Genomic DNA, 13,808 nt, shown 5'->3' on the forward strand with positions numbered 1-13,808 from the left:
CCCATCCCCCCCGGAATCTACGCCCCTGGTCATGTGTACCATCATGTGTTGTGCATGCAGCAACTCTAGCTCTAACTCTAGACTCTCCTCCAGGAATAAAAGGCTGTTTACAATGTCTTTCTCACAGTCCTTCCTTACAAATACTATCATGTCCATGTTCATAAAATTGTACATTTATTCCTCAACAAAAACCACAAAATGTATTTCTAAATTAAAAACTGAAAGAATGTATTATGCAAGCATGAGTTTTACTACAGAGAAATTCACATAGTTATTAACCCTCTACAGAAAGAATCACCATCTGCACATACATTTGTGCAAACCTGTAAGAGAATATCTTCACATATATATATTCATATATATGACTTTACCTGCTATAGTACTGTATGTTTCACTTTTCATAATTTTCATCTCATATTAGCTTTTTAAAAATATACAAATTTCACATTCTATCAATTTACATGATGTCATGAAACTGCATATATAATAATGATAAAGATGTTGTCACTGTTTGAAATTTCATACACATTTTTAACACATTATTCACAAGGTTTCATCCAGGCCTGGTTCAGATGAACCCTTAATTGAATATGAATGGTAAATGGTAAATGGTCTGCACTTATACAGCGCCTTTTTTAACCTTAGCGGTTCTTACAAAGCACTTTACACTGTGTCTCATTTTCCCATTCACACACACTCACACACCAATAATACTGGATATTGACAAATCAGATTTCCTTGAATCCTGTTGAACACACACACACAAACACACAAAATCCCTGCATCAAAACTAATAAAAATGTATGATCGTGTAAATCAATGTGTCATAATCTACAGTACACATGAGCATTAGATTGGTTAAGAGGCCTCCGCACACACTTATAAATCCATGGTGATTATCGCACTCAATCCACTTCTGATTTCTGCTCCGGGATAAAGCAGCCTGTAACTGCTGGTCTAGGATCAGTTTCTCAAGGACAAATCCAAACCTTAATTCTAAGTGAAAATTGAAAACTGACTCTAGATCAGCGGTTGCAGAAAATCACTTGCTGCATTCATGCACAAACGTCGCTATAAATGATTGAACATTTTTAAAACTGTTTTCTTAAACGAGGGCAGCATAATTTGTGGATTAAATATTTAATTGTTTTGGAAGCATAAAACACAATTTCATCAATTGTTTTATTTAAACCTACACTATGTAACTTTTGGCCCTCTAGCGGTTAAAAAATAAAACTGCATGCGTCTGTGGAAGAACACTGTTTTGGTTGTGCTTCAGCTCTGCTCCTCTGCGTGGATGAATGTGGTTCAAGCTTATTTTCCATGTGTACGGATATGACGTCAACACGCACAGGCGAATGACGTATGTATGCAAATTCCTGCGAAATCCATCCCGACAGCTCTAAAATATAAATGATTATTATAGGTTTATCACAGTGTATTTGGGTAAAGACATGGTTTGGAAGATGGATTTTTGTTGCACTCTCTCATTAATATCATTGTTATTTTTAACCAAAAAAAAAGTTACAGTGTAGTTTAAATTACATCACTTTATACAGATCACAGACACTATTTTCAGAAGCACCCTCTGTGATTTTGATCTGGAACCGGTCCTGGCTGGTACCTCATCATGAAAATACATAACAAAATAATAATAAAATAAAAACAAAACAAACATTATGTTTATGGGGCAGGACTTTTCTAATCACATCATGCATCTTTGTACAGGAATGGAAAGCCACAATTTGACCATAATTGTATTTTATTATAATACACTAACTTTCATGTGCTTGGGAAAGACAAAACACAGCGGATGAGGGTGAACCCAAGTGCAGGATCTTTAATGATGATGCTGGAGAATATACAGGAGGTAGACAGGGAACAATAACAAGGATAAAGATAACACTTAACTGTAACAGGTGAGAGCTAAGTGTGGTCTGGGCTTTGTACAACGACGAGACTAGACAAAGACTAAAGGGAAAGGGAGAGAATAAACAGAGTCCTTGATGAGGGGTGACTGGTGACAGATGGTGCTGATTAGGTTATTAGAATGTCTGTGAGTAGGAGCGGGTGAGGGCTGATGAAGGGGAAACCGATGGAGGTGTGACAGTACCCTCCCTCTCCACGGGCTGCTCCAGAGGCACGAGATACCCGATGATAGGGTATTCCTTGTCTGGATGGTCGTGATAGAGGTTTGAGGAAGGGGGCAACGTCCAGCGGCCAGGGAGGCGACTCCAGGAAAGGAGCGGGGTCTGGCGGCCATGGAGGCTGCTCCAGAAAGGGAGCGGGGTCCGGCAGCCAGGGAGGAGGCTTGGGCTGTGGAGCAGGGCCTGACGGGGCATTAGTGGGCTGTGAAGCAGGGCCCAATGAGGCAGATGGGGGCTATGGAGCAGGGCCCAATGAGGCAGAGTGGCATACTGGAATCTCAGGGGGCAGAGCCACTGTAGAGTCAGGGGGCAGAGCAGTATGCAACTCAAAGCAGAGCTGCTGGTGGCAGAGCCACAGGAGACAGAGCTGCTGGAAGCAGAATAGTATGAGGCTCAGGAGGTGGAGCGGGTGGAGCCGCAGATGAAGCGGATGGAGCCACAGGAGGCAAAACCATTGGAGGCAGAGTGGACCGAACCACAGGAAAGTCAGGAGGTGGAGCGGGTGGAGCCCCAGGAGGAGAAGTGGAGAGAGATGCAGAATTCATAGGCTCAGAGGGCGGAGCCGCTGGAGGCTGAGGGGGCGGTGCTCCAGAAGGCTCAGGGGGCGGAGCTGCAGGACATGGGTCAGGTAGGTCGGTGGTCGCTGGGCAGGGGTCAGGCAGGGTGGTGGCTGCTGGGAAGGGGTCAGGAAGGGCAGCGGCCACTGGGTATTGGACAGGCTGAGTGGTGGCCGTTGGGCAGAGGGTGAGGTAAGTGGATGCCACTGGGCAGAAGGTAAGGTCAGTGGTGGTAGCTGGACAGAGGGTGAGGTCAAAGGCAGTTTCCGGGTACTGGACAGAATGGGCAGCGGCTTTTGCGGACTGGACAGACTGGTCAGCCGCTCCAGAGGGCTTGACAGACTCGTTGGCGGCCGCAGGGGATATGACTGGGTTAGGCTGGGTGGCGGTCACAGGCTGGGCAATGGGCGCAGGCAAAGGGCCAGGCAGAGAAACAACCTCCGTGGCCAGTAGCATTGGCAGCGGCAGAGGAACGGCCTCCATGGCCGGGAGAGCTGGCAGTGGCAGGGGAACGGTCTCCGTGGCTGGGAGAGCTGGCAGTGGCAGGGGAACGGCCTCCGTGGCTGGGAGAGCTGGCAGCGGCAGGGGAACGGCCTCCGTGGGACTCAGAGGGCTCGGAGGTCAAGGTGGCTGGGGACTCAACCAAGGGAGCTACAGCAGTGTGGGACCCCTCCATGTGAGCTGCAGCCTCGTAGATCCCCTTCAAGGGAACTGCAGCATTGTAGGACCACATTGGTAGCTTAAAGACCTCCCGAAAGTGGGTGATGAAGACATCAAAGGATTGAGTTACTTTACCTCCTCACCACCAGATCACGGACCCCCACTTTAAGGCTTCCCCAGTCAAACAGGATATGATATAAGTGATCTTTGCTCGTTCGGTGGGAAAACTGTGTGGAGAACTCTGGAACAGGAGAAAACATTGGAGGAATCCATGGCACTCTTCGGCAGAACAGGAAATGTAAGTCTGAGTGGCACTGGATTGTGAAGAGGTTGAACCAGAGGGTCAGGAGAGGAGCTAACAGGGTAAGCCGCTGTAGTTCTGGTAGAACTGACCAATTATGGGTGGTAACAGGAACTCACGATGGGATCCAGTGCGTGTCGAATCTGATGAACGACAATCCCAAAAGGCTACATAAATTGTTTAAGAGCATCGTGGGGTTCTTGCAAGTAATTGTATCCTGCTGGGTTCATTTTTGCAGGTCTAGTCTTCTGTCATGAGCTTAGGGAAGACAAAGCACAGCGGATGAGGGTGAACCCAAGTACAGGATCTTTAATGATGATGCCGGAGAATATACAGTAGGTAAACAACAGGATAAATCCAACAATGATAAAGACAGGGAACAATAACAAGGATAAAGATAACACTTAACTATAACAGGTGAGAGCTAAGTGTGGTCTGGGCTTTGTATAACGACGAGACTAGACAAAGACTAAAGGGAAATGGAGAGAATAAATAGAGTCCTTGATGAGAGGTGATTGGTGACAGGTGGTGCTGATTAGAATATTAGAAGGTTTGTGAGTAGGAGCAGGAGAAGGCAGATGAAAGGGAGACCGATGGAGTTGTGAAACTAACGCACTATAGACCCTTTTCACAGACTGTGAGCGTAAATCTAGCAAACTTTTTTATATTATAATTTTTTTAAATATTCAGTGCAAGTTTATAACATTATGCTTATGTTACATTATTATGGTTTTAGTTTAAAAAAATTAATTGCCACAGCTGCGAGGGGGTTTCAATTACAGATGCAGAGAGAGTGACAGTAACTTTGGCATCTTCTCCCATCTGACTGTCTTAATCCACCGCTCTCTAAATGTAATAGTGGATTTCTTCTTTTCATCTTGGAGCAAATGCGTCAGTGAAAATTATATTTGCTGTGGTCTCCCATTCACCACTGTTGAAGTTTACCTTGCAATCGTTTACTTCGGTGTTCCAAAACGCTGAGTGTGAAAAAGGTTTATTCTTGACATTGTGCTGTTTTATTTACCACTAACTCTTTTTCCAGAACAGACACAGACTGCCTGCCTGCATCTTCCCAATCATTGTTCAGGGGTTTTCCTGAGTAAACAAATGGGACTTTGGTGGTGACTGACGTATACAGTCATCCACATGCTCGAAGTTAGTTTATTACATAATTGCATTTAATTAATATATAACAATTACTTAAATTGCATGTCATGTTTACATTGAATATTAGTTTTTTTTTTTTTCACCATCTAATATGAAACCTTTTGAATTCAATGCAGAATGTTGTACTTTAAGGTGCTGTGTGAAATCAAACAAAACTTAATTTAATAACACCTTTTAAAAAAAAAAAAAAAAGAAAAAAAAAAATCGCTACATTGACCTGACCACAGAAATGAGAATACATCTATGAGAGAATACATCAAATCTTTCTCCCATAATCCCTTGATAGAAGTTAAAGCTCCATCCCCCAGACTCTGAGTTAGCAGGAAGTAATACACTGATGCCTCATGACCTTATCCAAAAGCAGCAATCACCTCTCCCAAAGCACCTGCCGCCTTAGGGGGGTGTGTGCTACTCCCAAAAACAGTACAGATCATGTGGTGCAGCTGTAAATACCTATAAAACTGAGATCTGGGAATCCCAAAATGATGACCCAAATTCTCAAAAGATCTCAACACTTCACTCTCATACAGGTTGCCGAGTGTAGTACCGCCCCCCCCACAATCCACTCTGACCAACAGAAAGAGGACTTGTTGATACATCATTTGGGGTTCAGCCATACACTTGAGGCAACATTTAAATAAATGTCCGAATTAAATACTCTGGCCACTCTTGTCCAAACCACGTGCAATGTGAAATAACAGGGTGTGACTTAACTTCTCCGGTTAGTTTGATAGAAAGGCTTTGCAATGGCGAAATAGGGGCAAGGACTTCCTCTTCCATAGAAAACCAGGGAGGGGCTCTTTCAGGTGGAAGCGACCAATGAGCCAAATGCCTGAGACCGAATGCATAATAATAAAAACAAAATCTTGGGTAGGCCTAGCACCCCTTTGTCAATCGGCCTATGTAATTTGTTGAAATGTAGTCTGGGACATTACCATTCCAAATGAAGGACTTTGCTCTGCTATCAAATTGCTTGAAATAAGAGAGGGGGACATCTATAGGGAGTGACTGTAGCAGGTAGTTGAATTTTGGAATACAGTTTATTTTAATAACATTAACCTTCCCAATCATCGATAAATGTAATGAAGCCCACCTGTCCACATCACTCGAAAACCTTTCTATTAAAGGGTCAAAATGAACTAACTAAATCAGACAAATTTGTTGGGAATAAAATACCCAAATACTTAATGCCTTGTTTGGCCTGGCGAAAAGCCATTACTGGGCAATACGCTGTCAAATCCAAAGCTTCGGATTTAGACCAATTGACTTTGTATCCTGAGAACTTGGAAAAGGAATTAATAATTCTGTGGAGACAAGGCATAAGTCTAGTAGGGTCAGAGACAAATAATAAAATGTCATCTGCTTAAAGCAGAAGCTTATGCGCCACACCTCCCGCCATCACCCCTGGAAAATCATCCTCCTTTCTTATCGCGGCTGCTAATGGTTCCAGGGCAAAAAAGAACAATAATGGGGAAAGAGGGTAACCCTGCCGAGTACCCCTATTCAGAGTAAAATAATCTGAAATTAATCCACTTGTTTGTACCGCTGCTACAGGGTGTCTATAAAGTAACTTAATCCAACAAATAAATGTACTCCCAAACAAATACATTTCCAAAATCTTAAAAAGATAATCCCATTCTACCATATCAAACGCCTTTTCGGCGTCAAGTGAGATGGCAGTGACCAGAGACTGATCATTCGCTACTGACCACATGATATTGATGAAACGCCTAATGTTATCAGAAGAGTTACGGCCCCGAATAAACCCCACCTGATCTATATGTATAAGAGATGTCATAACTTTACTTGATCGGTGTGGCAGCGGGGGCATGGTCAAGCATCTCTCCGGAGAGAGAGAAAGCGGTAAGGGTGCTTACACCTGAGTTAAATTATGTCTAACACCTGTCTCTAATTTCAGTGAGCACGGGGAAAGCGGCATAAATAGAGCCACACAGCAGTTAGACGAGAGAGAGAGCCTGGGCACGGACTGTGAAGCCAAAAGTTATTATTATTACAAAGTTGAGAGTTTATTTTGTGAGCTAGTTTGTGGATGTTTTTTAGACTGTGTTATCGAACAACGTAAAGCCTTGAGAGTGTGTATGTGCTGCAGTGAGGAAAATAAAAACGCCTACCTGAACCAGGAAATCTGCCTCCTCCTTCCACTGAGAAGTGCTACACTGGTGCCGAAACCCGGGAATTGATGTTTGGTTGAAGATGGATGGAAGTCGCCCTGTAGAGTCCTCCCAGTTGGCGGAGATCCTCCAAGCCCTCGCTGGCCTACATCGGAGCCACCAGCAATCCCTGCTTGAGCTCCAGCAAGATCAAGACCGCCAGTTTGTGGAGCTCATGCGCGCTCAAGCAGAGGACTGACAGGCGATCTGGAGCCTTCTCAGGAGGCATCCCCAGCCGCGACCCCGGACACCGACACGCCGTTAACCCCACCTGCGTTACAAAAGATGGGGGCGGCGGACGACCTAGAGGCGTTCCTGGATCTCTTTGAGCGCACCGCCGAGATCTGGGGCTGGCCACTCGACCAGTGGGTGGCCTGACTCATACCGCTACTGTCCGGGGAAGCCCAACTCGTGGCTCAACAACTACCAGCGATGAGCCTCCTGGCCTACGGAGACTTAAAGAAAGCCATCCTGCAACGGGTTGGCCGGAGTCCAGAAGAAAATCGTCAGCTCTTCCGGAGCCTGAAGCTGGAGAACTCCGACCGCCCATTTGCCTTCACCCAACCGCTCCGCGACGCCTGCCGAAGATGGTTGCTAGCGGGGGACCGCGGCATCGACGCGATCATCGACCAGGTGGTACTGGAGCAATTAGTACATCAACTGCCAAAAGGGACGGCGGAGTGGGTCCAGTGCCACCGCCTGGCGTCACTTGAGGAAGCTATCCGGCTTGTGGAGGACCACATGGCAGCGATCCCGAGGGTGGAAGAGCCCTCCCTCTCTCTCTCTCTCTCTTCCCCCTGTCTCATTCCCCTCCCCTATCTCCTCTCATTCTGCTCTCTCTCCAGGTCCCGTTCCTGCCCCACGCAGACAAGGAGGACTTCAGCCACTGAGACCAGTTCCCCGGGTGTGGGAGGCGATACCTTCCCCTATTCCAATGCCCCGCCGCTCTCCCCCTCGGGACGCAAGTGCGGGTGTAGCACCTGGGCCGGCCTGCTGGAGGTGCGGAGACCCAGGCCACTTCCGAGACCAGTGCCCTCTGATGGAGCTGGGGATGGTGGTGCGGGTCTCTGACCTCCCACAGGCTGCCCACGAACGGGCCGGAGCGTACCGGATACCGGTAAGTGTCAAGGGGGCTACTCACCGGGTGTAATCAAACCACTATCCACCAACGCTTGGTTCAACCCGAGGCATTGGTCACAACTAAAACAGTGAAGGTGAAATGTGTACACGGGGATATTTACAAGTATCTGGTGGTGACCCTGACGATTAAATTCCGGGGGAAAAGCATAGAGTGGAGGCCGCAGTTAGTTCCCGCCTCAACCATCCGCTGATTTTGGGGACTGATTGGCCTGACTTTAGAGCATTATTAAAGGGAATTTGCGCGGATGGGTCCTGTATGAAGTTAGGGAGATGTGCAATGTGCGATACTCTGGCAGGGGAGGCGGAGCCGGGGCCGTCCTCGACAGCACCACGTCATAATGACGAGAGAGGGGGAGAGGCTGCAGCCCCTCCCCTTCTCAGGGAATTCCCTGAGGGGGATTTCCCTTTGGAGCAGTCGCAAGACGAAACCCTCAAACACGCCTTTGACCAAGTGAGAGTCATCGATGTTCAATGACTCCAGCCTGACATCGCCCTTTCATACCCCTATTTTGCAATTATAAATGAGCGGTTGTATAGAGTGACAAAGGACACTCGGACCAAAGAGGATTCAACCCAACTTTTGATTCCAAGGAGCCGTAGGGAAATGGTATTCCAGGCGGCTCATTATAATCCCATGGCACGTCACTTAGGAGAAAGGAAGACACTGAACCGCCTAATAGCCCGTTTCTATTGGCCGGGCATTGGCTGCGATGTCCGCAGGTGGTGTGCAGCATGCCGCGAATGCCAACTGGTTAACCCACCAGCCACCCCAAAAGCGCCATTGCGCCCTCTCCCTTTGATCGAGGTCCCCTTTGAGAGAATTGGAATGGACCTTGTCGGGCCATTAGAACGGTCAGCACGCGGACATCGCTTTGTATTGGTCCTAGTTTACTATGCAACGCGATATCCGGAAGCAGTGCCTCTTCGCAACATCTCAGCATGCAGTGTTGTGGAGGCACTCTTCAAAATAATCTCCCGGGTGGGGATTCCGAAAGAAATCCTCACCGATCAGGGCACAATGTTTATGTCACGGACACTACGCGAACTGTACGAGTTGTTAAATATTAAATCAATTCGCACCAGCGTATACCATCCTCAAATGGATGGCCTGGTAGAACGATTTAATAAAACCCTCAAAAACATGATTCGTAAGTTCGTGCACGACGATGCTAGAAATTGGGATAAATGCCTCGACCCCCTGTTATTTGCAGTACGAGAGGTCCCACAAGCCTCCACTGGCTTCTCCCCATTTGAGCTGCTGTATGGGCGACGCCCACGCGGTGTGCTTGATGTATTGCGAGAGCCTGGGAGGAGGGACCTTCAAACAGCAAAAATGAAATTCAATACGTTCTTGATCTTAGAGCAAAACTCCACACTATGGGACAGCTAACACAGGAGAATTTGCTCCAAGCCCAAGAACGACAGCGCCGACTGTATGACAGGGGAACTCAGCTAAGGGAATTTGTACCGGGAGATAAAGTGCTTGTATTGCTTCCCACATCGAGCTCTAAATTACTCGCCAAGTGCCAAGGACCCTTTGAGGTCACACGACGAGTGGGAAATCTCGATTATGAGGTTAAAACGAACCGATAGAGTGCACGTCAAATATACCACCTCAATCTCCTGAAATTGTGGAGAGAGGCGGTTCCCGTGACATTGGCTACAGTAGTTCCCTAGAAGGCGGAGCTCGGACCGGAGGTGAGTTCAAAACATAAACAGTTCACCCCGGTCATTTGCGGAGACCACCTCTCACCGAGTCAACTCGCGGAGGTTGCTAGGTTGCAACAGGAGTTTGCGGATGTGTTCTCCCCTCTACCGGGACGTACAAACCTCATCCATCAACACATCGAGACCGAGCCGGGGGTCGTGGTACGTAGCCGCCCCTATCGATTACCCGAACACAAGAAGAAAATCGTTCGGGAAGAATTGGATGCGATGCTTGATATGGGAGTAATAGAAGAATCCCACAGCGATTGTCCAGCCCAGTTGTTCTAGTGCCTAAGAGCGACGGGTCTGTGCGATTCTGTGTGGATTATAGGAAAGTCAACGCGGTGTCTAAATTTGATGCGTATCCAATGCCTCGCGTTGATGAGTTGCTCGATCGGTTGGGCACTGCTCGTTTTTATTCGACATTGGATTTGACGAAGGGTTATTGGCAGATCCCCTTGACACCAATTTCCCGTGAGAAAACCGCCTTCTCCACACCGTTTGGATTACACCAATTTGTGACACTTCCATTCGGTTTGTTTGGGGCCCCGGCTACATTTCAGCATCTCATGGACCGAATCCTCAGACCGCATTCAGCTTACGCCGCTGCCTATTTAGATGACATCATCATTTACAGCATTGATTGGCAGCGGCACAGGCCTTCACCCTCTGTTCCAATCACGCCCCACTCCAGTGGCTCCACTGCATGAAAGATACCAATGCCCGGATCACCCGTTGGTATCTGGCTCTTCAGCCGTTTAAGTTCAAGGTGGTCCACAGACCGGGGGCGCAGATGGCTGTCGCCAATTTCCTTTCCAGGAATGGGGGGGAGTGGTAGGCAGGCCGGATGCCGCCCCAGCCTGAGTCGGGCGGTGGGGATATGTGGCAGCGGGGGCGTGGTCAAGCATCTCTCCGGAGAGAGAGAAAGCGGTAAGGGCGCTTACACCTGAGTTAAATTATGTCTAACGCCTGTCTCTAATTTCAGTGAGCACGGGGAGAGCGGCATAAATAGAGCCACACAGCAGTTAGACGAGAGAGAGAACCTGGGCACGGACTGTGAAGCCAAAAGTTATTATTATTACAAAGTTGAGAGTTTATTTTGTGAGCTAGTTTGTGGATGTTTTTTAGACTGTGTTATCGAACAACGTAAAGCCTTGAGAGTGTGTATGTGCAGCAGTGAGGAAAATAAAAATGCCTACCTGAACCAGGAAATCTGCTTCTCGCCTCCTCCTTCCACTGAGAAGTGCTACAGTCGGTTAGCCAAAATTTTTGACAATATTGTTACATCTAGCTGGATCAGGGAATTTGAATAGTAACTTTTACACTCGCTTGGATCTTTGTCCTTTTTAAGAATCAGACTGATCCGGGCTTGTGTCATGGTTGGGGGAAGCTTTCCATTCTTTAATGAGTCCAGATAAATTTCTAACAAAAGTGGAGCCAATTCTGTAGCATAAGATCTAAAAAAATTCAGAGGCAAAACCATCTGGCCCCGGAGTTTTGCCTGTAGTAAGGCCTTAATTACTTGTCAAGCTCCTCCAAGGTTATCTCAGAATCAAGAGTATTTTTTTGCTCAATCATCAGTTTAGGGAGTTCTAATGGTTCCACAAATTTTCTAATATCTTCATCAGTAGATGAAGACGTGGAACTATAAAGATCAAGATAGAACTCTTTAAAAGCATTATTAATATCAATGGCCAAGGTAAATATTTCACCACCAGCAGATTTCACTGAGGGAATGGTTGAAAAAGACGCACTCTGCTTTATATACCTAGCCAAAAGCTTCCCTGCCTTTTCCCCCAACTCAAAGTATGACTGTCTTGCCCTGAATAACCAAAACTCCACTTTCTGTGACAAAATAGTATTATATCTGTATTTCAATCGGGTCAGACGATTCGGCACTTCAGCGCTGCCTCTACACTTTTAATATTCCCTTCCAACTCCACGAGTTCTCGTGCTTTGGATTTTTTGGTAAATGAGGCATACTGTATGATCCGACCCCTAAGAACCGCCTTAAGAGCCTCCCAAGCCACGCCCACAGAGGATACTGAGGAACAGTTGGTCTGCATATAAACATTGATTTCAGTCTTTAACATCTGTTGGAAATCAGGATTTTGCAAAAGGGATACATTAAAGCGCCAACTATATGATTTCTATTTCTACATCTCTAAACTCACCAGGGTGTGATCTGAGACTAAAATGTTTCCAATTGAGTTATCCACAACATATGAAATGAGGGATTTAGATATATATAAAAAAAATCTATTCTAGAATAAATCTTATAGACTGATGAAAAAAATTTATAGCCCCTACCAGATGGGATCAAAAGTCACCAAATATCTGCAAGACCAAGATTTTTATACATCCTGTGAAGCGTCAATGTTGCTCAAGGGAGCTTACACACTTTTGCTTCACTATGATCAAGGACTGAGTCCATCGAAAGATTAAAGTCTCCTCCCAATATTATATCATGAGGGGTGCCAGCGGTTTGCAACATCCCTTCAAGATCAATAAAAAAGCCCTGATCGTCAATGTTAGGTGCGTAAATATTAGCCAAAACCAACCTTTACCCCTGAATTTCTGCTAAAACAATAATGATTCTCCCCAATTTATCATTAATCTGTTTGAGATTTGAATTGTAGATGTTTATTTATCAATATAATGACTCTGCTCTTACTTGAGCCAGCACTAAAGAAAACATGCCCACCCCATATCTTCCCAAATCTTTCAGCTTCCTGCGAGGAAAGATATGTTTCTTGAAGAAACACTATGTAATATTTGTTACACTTAAGAAATAACCTTCCTTCTTTTTATGGGGTGCCCCAACCCATTCACATTCCATGTGGAGAAAGATAACCCACTCACATTAACATTTGACATTTTGATATAATAGAAAAAATAAATTGTGTGTCAAAAACAAGATTATAAAGACCACATTCCCACATTAGTACGACAATCAAAACCCCAACATCCCCCAGAACCAAACAAACAGAAAAAAGAAAAACATGCGCATTAACCCCGTGCATGACAGTGCCAACCGGCGTCAATCCTTCTAAACTCAAAAGGTCCATGTACGCCTACGAGAGCCCCTGCGACAACTTTGCCATTGGATTGCTCAAGTCCGGTGCTTCTGCACAAATTTTGTGAGGCAAAATTACATAACAGAAAATACTTTGTAAAACAAACCCCAGCCAATAGGCAGAATAAACACAAAGAACATGTAGATTCATTCACAGAACTGCCTCGAAGGTGTGATCCTCCACAAAACAAATTTCAACTGATATAAAGCCGTTCAGTTTCCTCGGACAGACAAACAAGTGTTCAGTGAGCCGGCTGTTTATGAGTGCAGAAGATGACATAATCATTCCAATGTCCTGCAAAAATACTCCACAAAACAAACTCCAGCCAACAGGAGGCATAAGCACAAGGAATGAACAGATTCATCCAGAACTGTCCCAAAGCAGTGTTATTCCACAAATCAAACTCCAGCTGCCAGGCAGAACCAGCACAAAAAGAAACAAAACAGGCGTCCCGGTTCCTTGGATGGTCAAGAGTCAAATTCACTCGGAGGCCACATAAAAAAATAAAAATACACCATGACTTACTCAGTCCAAAAACTTCATAAAAGACATCCTTTGTGTGGGCATCTAGATATTTTGTGGCCATCCCCAGCATCCACTCTCAATCTGGCCGGGAACCCCAGTGTAAAAGCGATCCTCTGTCAATGCAAAAGTTTCTTGAAGGAGAAGTCATATTCCACAAAACAAACTCCAGCCGCTAGGCGGAACCAACACAAACAGAAACAAAAATGGTGCCCAGCATCCATAGACAATCTAGTGTATGCTCAGCAAGTCAATCCACTCACATAAGAAACACCAGATGGCTTACTCACTTCAATGTATTTAAGAAGGACAGTGCTTGTTTGGGACATGTAAATACTTTGCGGCCATCCTTCATCTCC

The 13,808-nt window shown here is 45.9% G+C and overlaps 1 protein-coding gene across 3 annotated transcripts in view; it reads right to left on the minus strand.

Moving 5' to 3' along the window:
* The window catches only part of cldnd1a (claudin domain containing 1a), a 39,884-nt gene that overhangs the window by 2,912 nt on the left and 23,164 nt on the right, over positions 1–13,808 (minus strand). The window lies entirely within an intron of this gene.

This window comes from Myxocyprinus asiaticus, chromosome 26, assembly GCF_019703515.2.
Source record: "Myxocyprinus asiaticus isolate MX2 ecotype Aquarium Trade chromosome 26, UBuf_Myxa_2, whole genome shotgun sequence".
Lineage (NCBI taxonomy): Eukaryota > Metazoa > Chordata > Actinopteri > Cypriniformes > Catostomidae > Myxocyprinus > Myxocyprinus asiaticus.